This window comes from Platalea leucorodia (assembly GCF_965183815.1).
Source record: "Platalea leucorodia genome assembly, chromosome: 8".
NCBI lineage: Eukaryota > Metazoa > Chordata > Aves > Pelecaniformes > Threskiornithidae > Platalea > Platalea leucorodia.
The window spans coordinates 20,992,987-21,014,092 of NC_138830.1; the positions used below are offsets into that span (position 1 = coordinate 20,992,987).

Here is a 21,106-nt window from a genome sequence, read left to right on the forward strand (position 1 = left end):
ATGCAGCAAATGTAAACATTTCGTACCTATTACCTGTCTGCAAACGTTATTATTTACACACCTATTCAGTTCTTATGCAGATAATCTTTCCCAGAAAACAGTTTCAGTGGATTGACTATTTGCTGCTTGAGGTAAGGGTGCTCACTGCCCCATTTCTTGACTTCCATGATTTCACACATACTAATTAAGCAAAACCAGACTCAAACTCAGAGATTCCAAGATACCCTTGCAAAAAACCATTTCCATCAACAATTTTTAGTCACGTGAACACACTGGATTTCTCTTATCAGTGAATCTTGCAAAAAGAAACTGATTTGTTAACACTCACAGAAAGGATAAAAAGGTTATTTACAGAGTTGGGCTTTATTGGACAAAATAACTGAGTATCTTCATCTATTGCCTGATATCTTAATTTTAAAAACTAACAATCTGAGTACTCAAGACAATATAACAAAGCCCATAATACAGAATTTTAACCCTATCAGAAATTAGTCTCTACTAGTTTACATCTAGACTTAAAAGGCAATATTAACAACCCTAAGGAAGGAGTTCTTTTACTACATCTGGAATTCGCTATTAGAGCTGCCAGTGAAAACGTTTCTTCGTTAGCATTCAGCAAGTGAGCTTTTCTTTTACAAAGAGATCTAAAAAACCCAAATTACTATTATCCATTTATAAATACTCATGCACTCATCTATATAAAAGTAGAGAAGAAAACCAAATGTACACGAAGCAACAGCCTATGCTTCACAAGGAAACTCCCTTCACTATGAAGCGAGGTAGAGCCTGAGGGAATGAACAGTGCTGAGGAGAAAATCCTGAATGTATAGCCATTTAAGCAGAAGATCTGTTTTGCAATATGGATTTAAGACATAGTTACATTTGAAAACAGATGTTCCTGACAGCTACAGCAAAAGTGTTTTCACTCATTTCTTGAAACAGAGAGGACGGAAATCCCAACAAGCCCTAAAGAACGGTGGAAATGATGCTTTGGTCCCCAGAGAAGAGTTGGTGCTCAGCACATTTTCCCGAATTTGAAGTGACTGCAGCGTGAGCGCAAGGACCCACCTCAGCTCCCCAACTCCCCCTCCCTGCTGCTCTCCGCAGCAAGCCTCTGCTCCCCACCGCCTCCCGCATCCCCAGAGAGCCGCTGCCCCAGGACTGCTCGCGGGACCTGCGTCACTCCCCGGGGCCCAGCTCCCTCCAAGCCATCCTGGCGGTCCCCTCTCCACAAGCCCAGTGGTTTCCAGGCAAGCGCAAATGCTGTCCTTGTCCCCTGCTTGCTTATTTTGCAGCCTCTCCACCCCTCCATGCCACCCTTTCCCAGATGCCTGGGTTTCAGCATCACTTCTAGAGCAAGAGAGACCTTCCATGCGCCTCTCAAACATCCACAAAGCCCTTTACCACGCAGACCTGAAACCCTGTTCCAAAATGGACTACCTCTATTGCGTCAAGTTGGGAACAGACCCACAGCTTTGTCCAAAGGACATCTGCTTGCAACAGGGAGGGAAAAAAATGCTCTGAGCACCAACGCTTCATTTATCACCACCCACTGGAAGCAAACCTAGCAGCGGTACCTTCCTCAACAGCTCTACCTGACCATGCAGGCCTTGTTATGGTTATTAAAAAGCCTTTGCTGAAGAAAGATCTAGGGGAACAGGATTGCATGGCTGTAAGTCTGACTTACACTTGGCTAAAGGTTTTCATGAAACTTTTTCAAGCAGGCAGACACAGAATGAACTTAATTCCCGCATCATCTCCAGTCCTTGATTTCTCACTCCAAGTCCTGAACAAGAGATATCTGTCTCTCCTGGACTTTGCCCTCCTCACTGCTACACATGTTGTGAACTGCTATTAGCTTGCACAGAAAGAAGTATAGTGGGAGACCAAAATTACTACCGATTACTGCTTTTCTCTCAAAAGGACGCAGATTTTCTGGATGGGGGGGAGAACAACTACACTCTGTATGCACATCTAGGGTAATCTGGAACTACCTTGCTCAGATGGCCCTGGAGCCTCCAGCTGTGATCCACCTCTAGCACAACCCTGGGTGAATACTGGGGCTCTTTAAATGCTTCCAGCTGCTCTGCTGGGGATCACAAACACGCACAGGCAGATTCCCGGAGCCACCCAAAGCACCCCCCGCTCCTGCCCACACAATGTGCCCCCCTGGGAGGCTTCAGCATAAACAAACCCACAACTGAACTCCAGACCTGACAGCAACTCAGGTGCTTCTGTGCACCAGTATGTTTCTGAAAAGTACACGAAGGCACACACAGACCATTAGGAAAGACACATCATGGCCTGGGACAAACTGGTTTCCAAGGTAATTGTTTAACAGGCCGCTGAGGCAGCCAAGGTTGCGCATGAAGTGCATGGCCTGAGGGTATAGTTTCAGTTTGGCTCAAGCAGATTTAACACTGGGCTGCTAATAAAAACAGACTGTTCATCTCCAAAACGTAATCCAGCTCTTTCCCTCCATTGTACCAATGCACGAGTGCCTGTGTGGCTGGGAATGAGTCAGATTAGTTTGCTCATCCAGTTTAAACCCTCTCCTGCTCAGGGCAGAAGGGTGGATTTTCCTTTGTATCAGCTTTGGTACTTACTTGAGCCTAGGGCAAGTCATTGCAGGCACCTAAATCAACAGAAAATTAGCACTACAAAAGAAGTTCTTTTCCTGCTATCTTAAACTGGGTAACCATGAATAGACAGGCATTAATGCCATGGCAAAGAGGGAACACACAGCTGGGGGAGGAGAGGGAAGGAGCCCGACAGTCATGTTGTAAATCAAACTTCCAGTCGGCTCTAGGAGAACCAAGATCAGCACAGACCGATATGCAAAATGCCTTGTGACTTGGTCGTCACTGGTATGCTGTGGGATCAGAGAAGAGCTGTGGTCTAGAGGATTAACCTTCTGCTCTCACTACTAATGATCTCACCACTTACCTTTTCCCAAGAAAGAGCTCCAAAGCTCACCCTTGGTGGCTTCAAGTGCTACAGCCTAAATACCTTTAAACTTTGGATGTAGGCTATTAAACATTCCTATAAATACAAAGGGGTTTAATTTATGTCCTTCCCATCTCACTGCTATGTTTGGAAGATGATACTCCTATTTCCTTAGGAGGCAGCCAGAAGGCATGTTATTAGAATAAATACATTATTATGTACTTGTTAGACAACAAGATACTGTAAGGGTAAGAATTAAACGAACCGAAGTCCTTTACCCTAAGGAGAGACTTTCTACTACATTAGCTAAATCTTGAGACAAAGGAAATAATAGTTTTATTATCTAAAAAAGTTTTCAAAACATTAACATTTTCTTTTCCTCTTAGTAGGCCCATTTACACCAAACAAAAAAAAAAATCACACCTAGTCGTGGCAGACAACAGGGAGACAAATGTGACAGCACAGAACTAAATTAGATAGAAGCAGCTGACATTTCTTGAGGGCAAAGACCTGGCTTTCTCTAAAATGGACCCTTGGTATATCCAGTTATTTCTAAAAAGGTAATGGTACATGGGTGTTAAAAACGTTCATTTGCCATCAGCCTCTTCTCCTTACTTCCATGCCCCACATGAAATATCAAAGCATGTTGCAGGAGAGTGAGAGGCTCAAGTTCATAAATCTATCCTCTGCTTTCTAACGAAACAAAGACAGTAATATTTATGAGGACCTGAAAGCTAAAGTGACAATCACAAAGTAGGCAAATAGCTTTATTTTTCCCCAAAACCTATGGGACTTTCAATGCACAGTCTGACGGCACGGGCTACAAACTGAAGTTTAAACCTTTGTTACAGGTGAAAAGTAAAACTAAATCAAAATGGGTTCAGCACTAAATTCAGGAGCAACACTTAAACAGGCACTCCTAAAGCTACCGTTACCTATGACACAAATACCCTTCCAAGATACTAAAACCAGCTGAAAACACAAACCCCACTGCAATTCTGCATCTTAGAAGTTTTCCTATTCAAAACATTTTAAAACTTCGTTTTCCTTAAATAAGTTTAACTTCTACAAGACAGATTAAATATTTAATGGACTGATGAATACATCTTCTATTAACAAGAGTAATAAAACACAGCTCTGAGGTAACAATTGTTGTCAGCAAACCTGAAAGCACTTCCCAAGAAGTTAACATCACTGTTACTACTAATACAGAGCAGAAAACGGTCTGATAAAAACATTTATTCAAAGTCATTCAACAAATAACAGCTATGCCAGAAACACAATCCAGTGCTGCTGCATGTTTGTCTCCTTTTCTTCCCACTACGTAATACTGCTTCATGGCAAACAAGTGTCTTACTCGTTTCAGGTACTTTGATTTATCAGATATTGTCAATACATTGCTTCCATTCCTTCTCATAAGCAGTTATTAGATAATTTAAGAGATGTATTTAATGCCAAACTTAATTAAATGTTTTCACATTTGTGTCAGAGAAACAAAAATAAAGTACCTTACTACTAGAGAAGACCTCAGAGTAACTTTGGCATCTGCAAATTAACTGTCAAAGAGAGACAAAACCACCAATTTCCCAAGTATACTGTTAGATTTTTAAACCACAGATACAAATTAAACGAGGAAGAGCACTTCAACAAGAACACCAATACCACTGCACACACAGCATGAAAAAAGTCTGCATAAAAATAAACCGGAAGCTTCATCATCAGCTCCAGCCTTTGGCTACTGGAGAAGTGGAGTAACAGCCCAGTTATCGCTGCCAGTTTATCACTGTCCAAATTCCTACAATCATTTTCCAATTGTTTAAGACAATCCTCCTAAGTACTTCCACTGGGAGGCAGACTCTGCTTTCCATTTGAATGGAAAGAAACGACCAGAATGGTTTGATATGCCATTTTCTACTACAAAATACAGCCTTAGATCAGTTGTCTAACTTCTGGGAAATCTGAAAAACTGCTGAGAAGTGAACAGGTCTGGTTGGTTTGTTTCTTAAAAACCAAAACAGAAATATATGTTCTGTTGCTGTATATTCAGTCTGGTGGTGTGCTGTATTCTAATCACGTATTTGTCAGATCAGAACAAAAATCTAACATAATGATACCAGAGATTTTTAGCAGCAAAGGTGCTTCTGTTTTTTTTTCTCTAATAGAAGCTATACATGCATAAAAATGTTCTCATTTACTTTTAGATTAATTAGAGTTCACGTAGTGTGACAGTAAAAATTATTACCCATTATCCTATATTCGTTTTTTAAAAAACACCAGGTGGCCAGCTCCAAAATCTGGTAAGCCCACATATTTATATTGTCTTTGACTTCTTTCTGTATCATTTCTTCTTTATTTGATGGGGTTTTGTTAGGGATAACCTTAAGCCAGAACCTCTTTAAAGAACAAGCAGCAGATGAATACGCTCAAGCAACAAAGCAAATCTGAGAGAACAAAATGATGATATAGGCTTCAGTAGAAAAAGTAAAGGATTTATTCCAAGTCTTTAGAGAAGTTCCTCACAAGAAACACATCAGCCAGATGAACGATACTTTCAAGAGGAATTTTACAATACATTTCAGAGGAATAAAGACATGCACAGCATGATCAAAGCTATCAAAGTGATGGAGTGGGATGTTTCACCACTTAATTTGAAAGGCTGAGCTGTTGACATTTTCAATACACTTTCTCTTTTGAAGGATAAACACATTTTCAGGTTCCAATTGCTTGGGTTTTGGTGTGTTTGTTCTTGGCTTTTTAAACATCATTTGTGTCCAGTTATCTACAGGGATTCACTACAAAAAAAATTTCATTAAAAGTTCCCACAGGAACATCTGTTTTTCTCCCCCACCACTTTCTGCTGTGGCGACTGCATCTCCATAACAGGAGCACTCCTTCTCCTCTGGCCAGCGATGGAAGTCACAAGAGGGGATGACTACCTTTTCAGGGAAAGACTACTGCTCCCAAGCCCACGTGCATGCTTCAGATTGTGTTCTGTAACATTCACTCTCAATATAATGAAGAGATCCCCCCTAAGCCCCACAGCAGAAAAGCAACAGGAACGGAATTTAGAAAAATCACAGACCCAGGAAGCGCTGCCTCAACACTTGCACAAGACTCACCGGGCGTTTCATACCTCATGAAGTGAACCTCTCCGCAACAACTAAGCAAGACATCTCAAAAGCAGTACTTCACTCCAGCAACTATATAAATGCAGAAAATAATTTATGGAGCTTTTCCTGAGCACAAGTAGAAAGGAAGAAATGAAATTTGCTCATTCAAACTTCTGTGAATATGCAATTTTCAAGAACACTTTTAGTAATCTTACCTCTGCTACAAGTTACAAATCTATTCTCAAAAACATAGTCTTCTGTTTCTTAGACTGCTTACTTTAGTACCTGTAAAATCCCACCTCTTAAACACACAGGTTTACAGATAATTACTCTTAAGTTGTTTTAACAGAAATACTTTGTTTAACATTAGTTATATTTTAACATATACCCCAATTGTACTGCAATGCACAGAAACTACCTTTCTCCTAGTATTTTTCAGAACCTAATGCTGAAAAAGTACTTGGCTTATTTAACTCCAGATTTCAAAAAGGCTCAAACTAAACCAAACTGTGATTTATAAGACTATAGGAATGCTGCACACACAGTCAATCGGTAGAAATAGGACTTAAACATATGTTTCCTACGGATCTAAGCATGACACCATAAATGCCAAGTTGCCAAAAGGAATGTCACCTGCAAGCCACTTACTTAGGAACTTTTCTGCCTTTGTCACCGATGCAGTCCTGTTCTCTGCAACATCAAAGCCAGCCAAAACGGTTCCTGCACTAAGCACTTTATGAAGTCCAGGGAAGGCTACCACAGAAGCATGTTTCAGCTGTTACTGCTTCAGCCTCATTCCCCCATGTATTTATGGGCAGTCTGCACTCCTCCTTTGCACTCAAAAAGCAGGGGGTTACCGACGGGGAGTCACACAAAAGCTTAAGTTACAGAAAGACTAGCATGCTGTTTTACTGCAAACCACTTTATAAGGTTTTTATTTCTCTTGGCTGCTCTGAAATTCTAGGGACAGTGGGGAATACAATATTACAAAAGAAAGAAATAGCAAAGGAAAAAGAAAATATTTCACATTCAGTGTTTTCCTAAAGAGCTACTTTATCTAGCTTTTATATCTATACTGCTTGGGGAAATGACTCCTTTGTTCAAAATCCAGCACTGGAATTTAAGTACAGCATAACGATACCTACCCTGTTCATTTGAGTTATCATCCTATTTTTCTAACCTTAGAAGTAACAGAGTATCAGGACAAGCTCTCTCCTCTATCACATTGGAATGAATATCCTTTTCTCTCTTTTTATTATTATCTCTTTTTTGTAAGCAGAGCCCGGCAGGATCAGTTATGAACATGCCCAACAATTGCATAACATGAAACAAATGCAAAACAAGGACTCATTAAATTAGAGGCCATTTTATTCTATGTGAAGAAGCATTAAAGAAGCGTGGTCCTCAGCTCCGAGTCCTTATGTGTCACCCTTAAAAATAAAACTTACAAACACAGGTGTTGAAAATCAGAGGACAACATCCAGTGCCCACAGATATGGATTGGAGGGGATGAAGGTAAGGAGGTAACTAAGTCCTCACAGGACATAATTCAAGTCAGTAGTTCAGAATCAGTATACAAATACTATGTAGGTAGATGGAGTTTTTGGCAGAAGGGAATCCTGTTTTTCTATTCAGGGAAAACAAACACAGCCTTAGACTGTGATTATGTAAACATGACCAAATCATTAAAGTACCTGGCTGGGTAGAGCCTTCACTGCTAAGTTTTTAAAACAGGAACATTGACCTTTTTAAAAAAGAAAGGTGCCATAGAACCAATGGTATTTGCAGGAATTTGGTGAGTATTCTCAGGCAAAATTATTTTGCCTGTGTTATACAGATGATCAGATTAGATTAATACAAGTTGAAAGTCCAAAATAAACTATTAAATATCTCTAGAAGAAGAATATAAATAAAATATTTCATCTGTTTCATGAGCCACTAGCATTTCAAAACCCAAAAGAATTAATGTCTTGCATTTAAAAAAAAATCCCCGAAAGAATCGTGAAAGATTAAGTTTATGATGTAATTAAAATATATGCAGTTTCAACCACTGTACTCTTATGTTATCTTAGATGCATACACATCTACAGATGCACAGGAAAAAAAAGCCAGGGTAGCAGATCTCTTCATTCCTTCACACCCTGGACCTGGCCACAACTGCATACGTGAATGCATAACACAGGATGTGGACAGAATTTTTTTTTTTAAATAAAACTTATTTTATTGGTAAATGACAGATTTTTGAAAACAAAAATTGTCACTAGTTTCTTTATGAATGTCTATTTTAGGTAGTGCTCGTGATCAGAAATCCTCACACCACCTTCCAACACCCACTAACACCCTTGGCTTTGTGGCTGGGGCACTCACACACTAGCTCACAGCCCTGCTACGCTTAATTGGGAAGCAGGTTTGTACTTTGTTCTTGAAAGTACTGGATGTTATCAGGTTAAGCTATTTGTGCAGATTGTGAAAGAACTAGATAAAAATCTCCATAAGCATCTTCCTCCCCAAGGGTGGAAAAAAAATAAAATCTATGCAGTTATCAGCACTGCAGAACTGGAAAACATTTTCTAGGCATCTCAAAGCTGTCCATTAGGAAAATCATTTCTCTATTCACAGCTTCCCTAGAACAATACAGCGCAGCAATACTTCATCAGAACAATTAAACTGCAGGTATAAATGACTGACGAGCCTTGGTGATAGAACTTTCCAAGTAGTTTGTGGACTTAACTGCTGTGGAACAGACTGAAACCACATTTTGCCACATAGACAATCAAGCTCCCTGCCCAAGCGTTACTGGGACCACTGTCTCCCTCCTATGCCTCTTGCCTTACCTCTCTCCTCTTCAGCACTCATCAAACACATAAATCCTTACAAAATCTGCAGACAAATAAAGCAGATGCATCTTTCTACATAACCACTTAAATCCTCCTGCAAAGCTGTCACCTCCTGCTTCTCCCATTCCCTTCTGCCTTTCTCCATACCCACGTACTTACAACAGACTACAGACATCCTCTTTACCCAACACAAATTACACACACATCTAACTTTTAAAAACTAACCACAGATGCTCCACTTTCCACATTTTTCATAGGTTTTCACAGAATGAGCCCATAAACTTTGATTTTAAAAATGGTTTGGTGAAACAACTGGAGACCATGTTCCACTGTTTCACAGACTACATTCTGATACTGTCTTAAAACTTTGGTTGGTAGAAATCATACTGCATGTCTGATCCAATAAACCTTATGTCATCGTGCACACTGATGTACACACTGCACTAACTGCTCTGAAGTCTTCCGGTCAAGAAGCAAAGAATCCAAGCAAACCCTTCCCGCGGATGGTCGAGGTTTCTTCCATGTCTCAGTAGTCAACCTGAACAAAATGAGGCACGTTCCATACCCAGTCCTAGACAGCAGTAAGGGAAAGGCAGAAAAGTCTTTCCTCTAAAGATGCAGAAAAACTGTTTTTATATAGTTTTCAGTTCACAGTGTCCTTATGAGTTTATCACAGGAGGAGAGAATATTCTACACGGACAGTAATGTAACACAGCAAATAGATGGGGAACTGGATCTGGCAGTGCAGTACTACTGCTATTCTGCTGCTTAATCTTCAGCAAGTCACTTCTAATCTTTATTACCAATTTTCCCCTTCCAGGTCTCATACTGGTTTCATCTAGTAGATACAAGCATTCAGCGTAAGGATGATATTTACACAGTATCTAAACAAACAAAGCACTAGGTTTCCAACTTTTAAGTGAAATGGGAAAAGGCTTGCAGTTTGTTATTGCTGTTTTCCACTATCAACAGTGAAAATCCGTAAGTCAGTAACTTGCGATAATCCGATCTTCCCTGCCTTTCAGGAAACTCACAGAACTGAGAAGCCAGCTTGTCCCATTGCAGATATTGTAATTAACTAGCACATCTTTGTAATTAACAAGACTCATGAACACTGAGGGAAACATGACTTCCCAATGCACAGGTATCGACAAACTCCCACCACTGCCACCTCCTCCTACAGGATTACAGACACTAAGTCAGCACCTTGACTTCCCACGAGCTGCAGGCTCACTTAAGGAACGAGAGGACACATGTGACAGTAATTCCAGTTGCAAGTTTTGAAACAGGCTGATTCTAAAACGATTTTGAATTTTGAACAACTTTTCTCTAATTGATTTAGAAGGTAATACAGAATAAGATTCGCACTTCCTTCAGAGAGCTGCACTTTTCTCCCCCCCCCATAGTCCTGGATTTAGTAATAGCCATCCAGGAGGTGTGATTAGGATATGGCCTTGTCCAGGTGATTTCCTTCACCATCCTCAAAATCGTTAGATCCCAAACTGTATCTTTAAGCAGAGTACTGAAACCTTCAAGAGCCCTTCAGGCCTTACTACATGGCAAACGCTGATATAGATCAGGGTCTCAGGATGAAGAGCAGTTCTTCCAACTCTAACTGCATAATTAAACAAATAAAGTCCTGCCATTTGAGAGCTGCTTGAAATTGGCTTGAGTGCTTGCTATATTCCTCCAAGTATGATGAGCAAACCTGCACTGCCAGACCGCATGCAGTCCCAAGTAAGCTGGCTCAGAAACTTCCACTGTCATTGCAGCGTGGGCAGAAACTAAATAGAGCCATGGGATAATTCAGGTGGGAAGGGACCTCAGGGGACCTCTGGTTCAACCTCCAGCTCAAGGCAGAGTCACCCATGAGATCATACCTGCTTTCTCAGGCCTTTATCCAGTTGGATTTTGAAAACCTCCATGGAAGAAGACTGCACCTCTCTGGGCAGCAAGTCCCACTGCTTGACTGACCTCACGGTGAAAAATGCCTTATAGACGCAGACCCCTCTGACTTCAATTCACTCCTGCTGTCTCTTCTCCTCCCACCACGCACCACTACGAACCACCTGGCTTCACTCTCTTGAAAACCTCCCCATAGGTGCTGGAAGGGCCCCCCAAGCCTTCTCTTCTCCAAGCTCAAAAACAGGCACAGTTCCTCTGCCTCTTCTCACAAGGCAAAAGCTCACACCTCAAGACAATCTTGGTAGCTCTCCACTGAACTCACCCCAGTTTATCTACATTTCTGGGGAGCAGTACAACTGGATGCTGTAGTCTGGATATGGTCTAAGGAGTGCCAAGTGGAAGGGGATAATCACTTCACTTGACCTACTGGCTCTGCTCCTGCTAATACAGGGCACACGGCTGCCTCGTGCTCAGCTTGCTGTCCACCACGACCCCCAGGGCCTTCTCAGCAGAGCTGTTCCCCAGCCCGGCTGGCCCCAGGCTGTGCTGGTGCAAGGGGCTACTCCTGCCAGAAGACAAAGCCAGGAAGCCCCCACCCTTAAACAGCTGTTTAAATGGTAAATTTGCTTAGTAATCAGCAGCAGATGAAATGGATAGAAATTGAAGCCAAGTCTTCTTAGTGTTAATACACCTTACTTAGTAGTACTAAGTCGCATCTTAGGGCCATATTCAGATGGCCTAAATTCCACATAAATCCTTCTGCCTCCTATTTCTTATTAGCTGGCTTTCAGGCAGCTCCCCATTCAGCATCTTATGTAAATTCTGTGAATTGCTCTCCAAAACCACCTAGATTTCTCCACTGACTGAGGAACGGGGTGTGAGTAGAATTCAGGCCACCTAAACTTAGTCTTTAGGGTCTGGTAAGGTTGCAGCATCAGACTGCATTATTCCTTTGGTTTTGTCACTGTGGCAGTAAGCAGCAGCTTGCTTGTCAGGACGGGTTTTAGTTTAGTTACTCTTCCACTGGAACATGTATTTTTAAAGAAAATGTAGACTTCTAAGCAATTCAGGATTCAGTTCTTTCTGCTGTCTTCTGGAAACTTACTCCATGGCTGGATCAACTTGAACAAAAATGCTTTATCCATAGTTCTCTCGCATTTTGTCCTGAGCCATGTGTGCTGCTTTGTTCCAGATGTCTTGACGATTCACTGATAAAAATTTGGTCTCTCGTATGATCGTGGCTCAAACCATTCACTGGTCTACAAAAAGGAGGAATAAAAGCCCTACATTGGCACTAAATGTGGGCTGGGGGAAACAACAGCTTAAATGCTCACCAGTTCAGCAAAAGCACACCATGCTTTAAGTCAGGCATGAAGACATCGCCTCTAGTTCTTCAAGTTTTCCAATAAATACCATTCTGATTTTCTTAGGCTTTAGGCTGAACCAGACCTCTTGACTTGAGAAATTATTTCTCATAGGCATTAATTACGGTTTTATAACAGTGTCATAAATTTAAAAGTTACACATACCAGCGTACTCAGCCCAACATGCTCTACTCAGTGGTCTTAGGTAATCAGGATCCTCCAAGCAAGAGAGATGGAGTGGGGAAGACGGGAACTACCCATCAACACTTCTGAAAAGAGGAACCAGATTCAACACACCACAGTCCTGACACCTTGGGACATTAACAGTGCTTTTGTCAAAGCCCCAAAGCACTCCAGATGCACAGGTATGGACAGACTACCCTTGTCCACAGCTGTAAGCTAGACCTCTCTCAAAATGTCACTGTGCACCAACAGATACACAACTGTAAAATATACAGAATAATACTGAGGCTGAAGTTTATTCTCTTCACGATTACTTTGAGTGGAATGGGACACTTGGAGATGGCACAACTTTCAGAACCAAGTGACAGCTTATTGAGGATCAAACAGGCTATTTTAGAATAAATTTGGTAGGTTTGCTTCTCTACCAGGGATTCTGTTTCCATTAGTAAGAAGCTTGCTTTCCTGACCAGCCAATAGGGACTGGATCCATACCACAGGCTGAATGTGTTCTGTGTTTCAGAAGTCTTGACCACACAGATCAGAAGATCCATCAGATTCACTCGAGTTTATCAGCCAGCCATCAATACTGAACATACAAAGCATGAAATTTGGACCCACCTCCTGTTTCTAGGGACTAACAATAACAAACATGCTGAACGACTATAAAGAAAATTAAGTCTTTCAGTCACAATGTTTAGCTTCAATCATTCCTGAAGCACAAATCCACAGGACAAGGAGGAATCACCACGCTTAACAATGTCTTTCCTCAATTTTTCAAAGCACACAGGACAGGCAAATGCAATGAGATGTGCTTACTCTCTCAGTGGTGCAGATGGTTATGAGTATAAAGTCTTGTAAGTGCACCCAGATGATTATCTTTCTCTTAGGACATAATTAAGACCTGATAATGCATCTACCATTTCTGACTTTTACTTTTTACCCCCAGGAGAAGAAGAAGAAAAAAAAAAAAAAAAAAAGACACATGCCACAGTGAATTTTTGCATAATGAGATGCTAAGTCCACTCTGCAGAAAGACTATTTCTACAGCAGACCATAACCAGACAAAAATCCCATTCAGTCTTTTTGGTTTCATTCTGTGCTTTTTCTTTACATGATGCTTAAAACAATATAATAAAAAAAACTTCATGTCAACTCAAATATTCCTTAAGACTTCTATAATATTCTAAAATATTTTGAGTAAAAATGAGTGCCCTTACCCTTAATAGACTTTTAAAAGTACTTAAAACCATTTATCATTGGTTTTGCTCCTTTTCACAAATTCTGTACTGATAACAGCACTTTTAAAGTTAAGAGTCTATTTAAATACAAGAATTTCGCATTTGGTGTTATGAAATCCATTTCATAGGCCAAAAAAAGCCACGTTCTAGAATCTAGTGCTTCTAAATAAAATACAGTACTCCTCATTTAAAAAAATTATACACCAGTTGTTGCACATAATTATTACATGGTTTGGAGGGGGTTATTTCTTCAGCAAGTCAAAAAAAAAAAATCTAGCAGTACTCATAAACTACAACTGTTTTTATTCAAGTCACAGTCTTAATCGTTTTGAAGGTTACTGTTTGCTTACTTCCCAAAGATTTTGTATGGGTCCCACAAACCGAACCTCATGCTGTTTATGAAACTATCTGAAACAATCTTTTAACGCTTGCTCCTCTCCCACACGCTGCGAGTGAAGAATGTTCCTCTGCTATCTCTCCCGAGCCAGTCCACGACGGGAGCGTGCCTCAGCACCCAATCTAGCGTCAAACCCCTAGAAATCAGAATGCAAACAGCAAAATACGACTGGAAATTCTGACCCGTACCTCCTCCAGCTGCGCTGCCTCACATTCCGTGCACTGCCCGACCAGAAGCTGCACGTCGAGCCCGAAGACTCCGCGCAAACGCGCTGTGGGCACCGAGCCCCAGGGCCCGGGAGAGCCCGGCTGGGACACGCCGCCCCCGCCCCGCACCGGCGGGCGCTACCTGCCGGGCGGGCAGCCCTCGCCCCCGGCCCCGGCCGGCTCGGTGACTCACGCCGCGCCTTATCCACCTCCTCGCACGTTAAGAGCCGAAACACAAAGAACAGCAGAAGGAAAAAGCGCCTGTTATTTCAGTCATTAGCCGGCAAGCGCTCCCGTGCGCCCCGGCGCCCCGCGAGGGCGGCAATCGCCTCACGGCGGCAGCGAGGCCGACCGGCCGCCGCGCAGCCGGGCCGCCCCTCACCGCAAGCCGGGCCGAGGGCGACCCTCGCCGCGCCCCCCCGCCCCGCCGGGCCGCTTCAGCACCACCGCGGCCCGGATGGCCGCCGCCCCCGCACTCGCCCCCGCGGAGGCGGCGGGAGGCCGCCCCGTCCCGGCTCGCGGCCCGGCGGGGCGCAGCCCGCCCGTTCCGGCGGCCCCGCAGCAGAGCGGGGGCAGAGCCACGCAGCCACCCCCGCGCCGCCCTCCCCGCAGCCCCGCACTCACCGGGCCCCGGCCCAGAGGACGCCCGCTGCCGGCCGCCTCCGCCCGCCCCGGCGCGGCCGCTCCCGCCGCCGCGGCCCGAGTGCGCGCCCCCGGCCGGGCTCAGCGGCGGCTCGGCAGCCCGCCGCCGCCGGGCGCCCTCATTCCCTATGCGCCACGGCGCCTCCTGGTTGGCCGGAGCGGGGTGGCGCGCGGGGCCGGGCTGCCGAGGAATGGTGAGGGGCGGGGGGGGGGGGGGGGGCCGGGCCGCACCGGGGTTACTACAGGTCACCCGCGGCGGTGGGCGGGGCGAGGGTGCGGGCCGACCGTTGGGGAGGGGAGGGGAGGGGAGGGGCGGGGCCGGGCCCGCCCCCCGTGCCGGGCCGCGTCATCCGCGGCGGCCTCCCGCGCGGCCGCCGCCCTGCGCCTGCGCGGCCGCTGCCCCGCGCTCCCGCCGCCCCGAGGCGAGCGGCGGCCGGGGCGCCGCCATTGCGGATTGCCCGGCCTCCCCCGGCTGAATCGGTGTCCTGCATCTCTGTTGGAACGCCTGTTAATTACCTCTTGTCCGCCATTAATTTCATTGCGTTGGCAGGGGCTCCCACGGTGACGGGTAGCTGCAGAAACCTCTGGATTATGTAAAAAGCTGACTCGGCCTTGGGTGCGGGTCCCTGCCCCTGCCTGCGGGAGAGCGGTCCCCCGCCGGGCCGGCTGCCGGGGTCGCGGTTCTGACATGCTGCAAGAACCTCAGGGTTTGAGGCTGCCGTTAAGATTTTACTGAGTTTGAGATTTTAAATGAAGGTGTCATTAGTGGCCGTTGCTGCAGAGGTTTGTGACGTGGAGCTCTGCTGCTTGTCCCAAAAACCTGGGTCCCAGCTTACACAGAGTCGAGGCATTTTCCTTTATTACGTCAATGAGCAGGTACGGGTGCAAGGTACAAACCAGCACACCCTTGGTGTAAACTGACAGTTACTTCCACACAAGATTTTAACATATTTAAGTGTTTAGTTAAAATTCCTACTACGCCTACTCGCTATGATTCTTGGGACCTTCCTCAGCCTTTGGGGTCGGCGGGTTTCCTGAGTGGGTGGTTTTTGAGTTGGTGGTCCTGATCTCAAATTTGGCAACACCAAGCAGTCCTTCACGGGCCATTAACAAAGCAGACTACGTTCACTTCGGGGTTTTTTTGTTCTGTGACAGCACAATGCCATAGTGCTGTTAGGGTAAAATGAGCTAAGTTAATCTTTACTGATACCATGCTGGCAGAACTGAATAAAGACCGCTCATTTCACATCGACTGTCATCAAAGCTGGCGTCACTTGGAGCGAGTTTTGGTTAGTGCTGCTTGAGGCTAGGTTCCTATTTAATAATTACTGAGGACCTCTTTTATCAGTATTGACTCATCCAGACCCTGCAAATGTTCCTACAGAATTAAAGGTTTTAATTTAAGCAGCATAACGCAATACTGAAAGACAAAATAAATGAGCACCTGCCAAAGATAAGTAAAATAAAAACAACATATGGGAAGAAGGTTTCAAAGCTCAGAAGGAAGATTCAGTTACGGCGGGTTGTGTGGTTGTATCTGCAGTGGTGGCAGCCACCATTGCCAGAAGGGCCAGGTCTGTTTTCCTCCGTACGCTCAGGTTAAGTGCTCCTCTCGCACGGCCCTTAGGGCCGAAAAGCCCAGCGATCTGAACTGCACGGCACACGGAAGGGGAGAATAGGATTGCAATGCAAGTCTGAACACAACCTTACCTACAGCTCATCAGGCAGTGAGTACTTTGTACTATTTATAAACTACGCAGCTGACCACGGCACATGGCGTACGTCCCACAAATAGTCCTTCCTCCTTTCCCCTCAGAGGTAACGACACTTCAGAGGAAGAAACGCTGTTTACATCTGTGGTGATCTGCAGAGTCCTCGAGTGGCAGGGAATATACTGACTCTTATTAAAAGCAAACCAACAGGGTACGTACTTCTAATCCAAAGAACAACTAAGTCAGTCTCCTCAGTTACTGGAAAAAACGCTTCCAAGTGTTTAGAACTGGAACAGAAGAGATGGCCACAGACAGTTATGAAAAGCAGGAAAACGGGTGTTATCTGGGCCATAAAGGTCATGAGCTACCCAAGCAAAAGGGATGCTAACTGAAATATGGGTAGGAGTATGGAGAGGTTATATTTAACACAGTTTCACACTCAACTGGAAAAAGTGAAAAAGGATAAGCAGACTTGGAAGGAGAAGAAACTCATTTTTCAAAGATGGAAAATGTGGGCATTTCTGCAACAGGAGGGAATTCAGGTGGCTTTCTGCCAAAGGATTCACTTGCCTTGGTAGAGACAGAGTAAACTTAATAAATACAATGTGAATATTAGCACAAGGAAAGGAGTCCTAGATTTGTGCCATGCAGTCTTTCACACTTCATTCAAGGCAAGGAAGGTTCAGGATAAAACTACAAAAGTGATTTTACATAAAGGAAGACGGGAGATAAAGCACTGGACAGCGCAGAGCTCATCTGCTCAGCATCGGATCTCATGTTGGAACTCCCTGTTCTCTTGTTTGCTCCCAGGTAATCACCAACGACTGAGCAGTAAAATACCTTGGCAAAAGCCTCACTTTGAGATATGTATAGAATCCACAACTTGAAATTAAATGTGACCCTTATTAAGCTGCTAGATCTGAATACTACCAAGTTTTATGAGCAGGATATTCCACAGAAACTTTAACTCCAAATATGGATTTGTTGTAAACTTTGATTCAGCCTTACCTTTATTACAGGGTGCATCAATGTGCATGTTTTACGTTTGCCTGAACTTTTGATTTGTTTGAAATTCAAAAGGTAACTGTGTAACTACCTGTATTTATTCCCAATAGACACAGCTATTGGCTGTATCCCTAATAGTATGCAGGGTAAATGAGGAGTTCATGATGCCATACCACCCCAGCAAGATGGTTTTTGAAAAATTGTAAGGCCTTTGGTGTTGATGTCCCCCAGTCTTACTGGAGTGAGATACCAGCTACGTTACCCCATCTAGTACTCCATGCCTGTCACGGGGGAGCTTGCAAGCTTGTTACAGACACCAAAGCAGCAGAAGTACTTCATTGCCCTGCAGATACCAACCATCCAAGCCCGCCAGGATCTTCCTGTGTGCTGGACCGCAAGTGAGACATTAATCACAGAGCATTTGTTATGTCCCAAAAAGCTGTCCAGTGCATTCCATATCTGAAGGTAATTTACATAGGAGTAAGCTATTCAAATAAGAACAAAAATACTGAGAACTAACTAGTAAATCCTAACAGGTTTTGAAGCTTTTATTCATTAGTGCTTAACCCAATTTCTAAGGAGTTACAATTAAAAAGACTAAACTGTGTCCAATCCGTTAGTCTACAATGACATTTATTAAATTTGCCCCTGTACTGTTTGGTGCTGGCAGCTGCTGGAGACGGTACCCCAGGCTGGATAGCCTGGTCCCTGGCAATCCCCGTGCCTCCTAATTCAGCACAGCATCAGAGGTGAAAGATATCTGCAGCCCACGCTGATTAAGCAACTTCAAATTTAGAGACACCTCAGGTTTAAAATATATATATATATACACACACAAACAACAACATACTGATTTAAACAGATTCCTACATGTCTTCAGTATTTTCTTGAGCTTCTTTTATAGATTCCTGACGTTTACATGTAGCATAGGCAAAGCTTTTCACGATATCAGGGATTTTACCACATCTTTTTGCTTAAATGTAGTTTTTTACAGAGCACAGTTTTGGAAGATAACTGGTGTAATGTGTCATTTACACCATAACACTTTTCTTGTATGAGTCTATGCTGAGTATCCCTTAAGGAAACCAAAGAATTGGGGGATTTATAGTAGGCACAATAGTCACCTATAAAATGATTGATAACCTATGTTTATAATTGGAAATTTAAACGGCACAAGACATACGCTAGTGACTGTGGGAGACAGTGACCTTTCCTATACAAGCCATGCACAATGATAGGAAATGACAAGTTAAAATAGTAGCTGATTTATAGTTTAAATAAAAAGGCACAATAGCACAATTAAAGGCAGGAAAGTAGTTCTTGTATCACCCTAGAGCATTCAGGCAGGGAAGGAGTATCTATGAAAACATTGATGGCTCCTACTAACCACATTCATGTATTCACAAATGCTTCGTTGTTTTTTTTTTTTTAATTTCCAGAAGGAACAGCTCATTAACTATTCTCACTTTCCCTTTTAAAAAGTTTCAGGCATCCAGTCAAGGGGAAAAAAACCACTGCCATATGTTTTGATCAGCAACAGAGAATGAATAGCAAGTAGTAAATAGCAGGGAAGATTGCAAGTGATCTTATGAAAATACTGATTTGGAAGTACAGTCAGCTGACTCATCAGGAAAGAGAACAGAAAGCCAATGTTATATTTGGCCAATTCTAACTAATATCCAGGGGGAATTAATAAAAACAAAACCACGAGCCACACTGAAAGAGGAGAGTCTGTGAATGGGTAAATATGTGTGGAACGTTGGCATTAATCTTTGATGAGCAGGCTGCTGCCTACTGATACTCGGCAAGAAGCTAGAGGGGGAAAAAAACCAACAGTGTCGCAGATACAACAGATGTGAGAGCTTTTAGCTAAAAATCCCTGGAGGGACACAAACAAAATTAAGTGCTTCAAGAAGGTGCATATGGTTAAACTAAAACCAAATTGACTTCTTATGTGAAATATCAGAGACAATTAAAGAAGGGCTTGGGTAGGACAAAGCTCGTGGTCTGGACAGAATATATTTCACTGTAGCCTTCAAACTTGTGAAAAATAAATGACTCTATAATTAGTAAACTTTCTCCATGACTCATTAAATAATTGAACACTACAAATTAATACAGTATTACTATAAATTAAATGAATTATAACTAAAAAGAAGATAACATTTTTAGACTGTTTGCTTAGAACGTACTTTGCTTTAGCTACAAACAATAACCAGTTCAACAAAGGCACTCATATCCCTGCACATTTTTAATTAAACAATCAAACTGGCATTGCAATATTCTATTTCTAAAGATATCCTGGTAGTGTGGCATTTTGAATGCCCTCTTAAAATGTAGAGGGGGCTGAGCTAATATGGAAGGGGCAGGGAGAGCCAGCTGGGATGCGGGTGCTGGCAGCAGAAACAGCTTGTGTTCCTGAAGTCATCATTCCCAGAACTGTTAATTTTGGGGTGTTGTTTTAAAAGACGGAAAAACATTTCTAGAGCAAGCAGCATGAGGTTTCAATGCTAAATAGCCTCCACGTATGTATCAGTACATTTGACTCATTTTTATCCGTGAAGCTTTTTGTTTCCAAAGAAAGGAATGAATGAGTAAGTTGCTGGGATTAAATTGGAAAGCAGCAAACTCTGGCAACATGCCCCAAATGATTAATTATTTAGTAGAACATTTGGTAATTTGGGCATGCCCAGAGCCACTTTTCACAGAGAGAGATTGATGACATTAATAATAAGGTGATCAAGGGTGTAGTGTAAAATTTATCACCACTTGATACAGTTCAGCTTTGTTAATGCTTGAGTACTTTAAATTCCTCACTTGTATTTTCTCATACCACAGATACATTGCCAACCTACTGCAATAAATCAGAGTGCCATTCAGGTATTAACAGTATGATAACCCCCAAACCTGAAATTTCCAACTAGGGGAAAGCATGTAAATGGGTTAGGATCTGCAAAACAAGCTGCAAGGCACATTCTGCAACACTGCCGCACCCTGGAACCGCCACGCTATGAGAAATTGTGTCGCCCACGGAAAATCAGAGGCAGGATTAAAAATAGAATTTATTTCTGCTCTTGAACTTTCTTGCTCAAAAGCCGCCTGTCGTTTTCTAGGCCAGTGAAACGTTACAGTGGAGCTGACAGCATCAAAGGCAGCCAAGAGGAATCAAAAGCATCAAACAATGAACAGTGGCTCGAGGTGATCCCTATGGGCTCCAAGGACAGCAATATCCTGAGCGACCAGTGTCTTACAATACAATTTAATCATCAAATAGGCCATAAAAACATCCAAGCCCAGGTCGGAGTCCACGTCTGAGCCCTCCACACTGCTTGTACACCACGCTTTGGGCATGCTGCAGCCCAGTCCACCGACACCCCTTCCAGCCTTGGCTCTCCTGGGCACAGCACAGACTTAAGAGTGCTTCTTCATTAAAGCAGCACCGGCCATAGAGCCCTTCCGCTTTTTAGACCACCATAGTAAGACTCACCAGATTTGCCTGGATTACGCTGTGTCCGCCTGATATTTGAGAAGAAGAAGGAAAAAAGCTACTTCCCAGGACAG

The 21,106-nt window shown here is 43.3% G+C and overlaps 1 protein-coding gene across 8 annotated transcripts in view; it reads right to left on the reverse strand.

Moving 5' to 3' along the window:
• Nucleotides 1–14,947, reverse strand: part of ACSL3 (acyl-CoA synthetase long chain family member 3) — a 55,788-nt gene extending 40,841 nt beyond the window's left edge. For 5 of the 8 annotated variants that reach the window (XR_014228945.1, XR_014228946.1, XM_082319285.1 and 2 more), the window contains exon 1: nt 14,811–14,947. The gene's annotated coding sequence lies outside the window, so the exon portion shown is untranslated. Of the gene's footprint in view, nt 1–12,327; nt 12,432–14,168; nt 14,291–14,810 lie in introns of those variants that run through there. The other 3 variants (XM_082319286.1, XM_082319288.1, XM_082319287.1) reach the window with 3 other exon arrangements.
• Between the last annotated feature and the right edge of the window lie 6,159 nt (nt 14,948–21,106).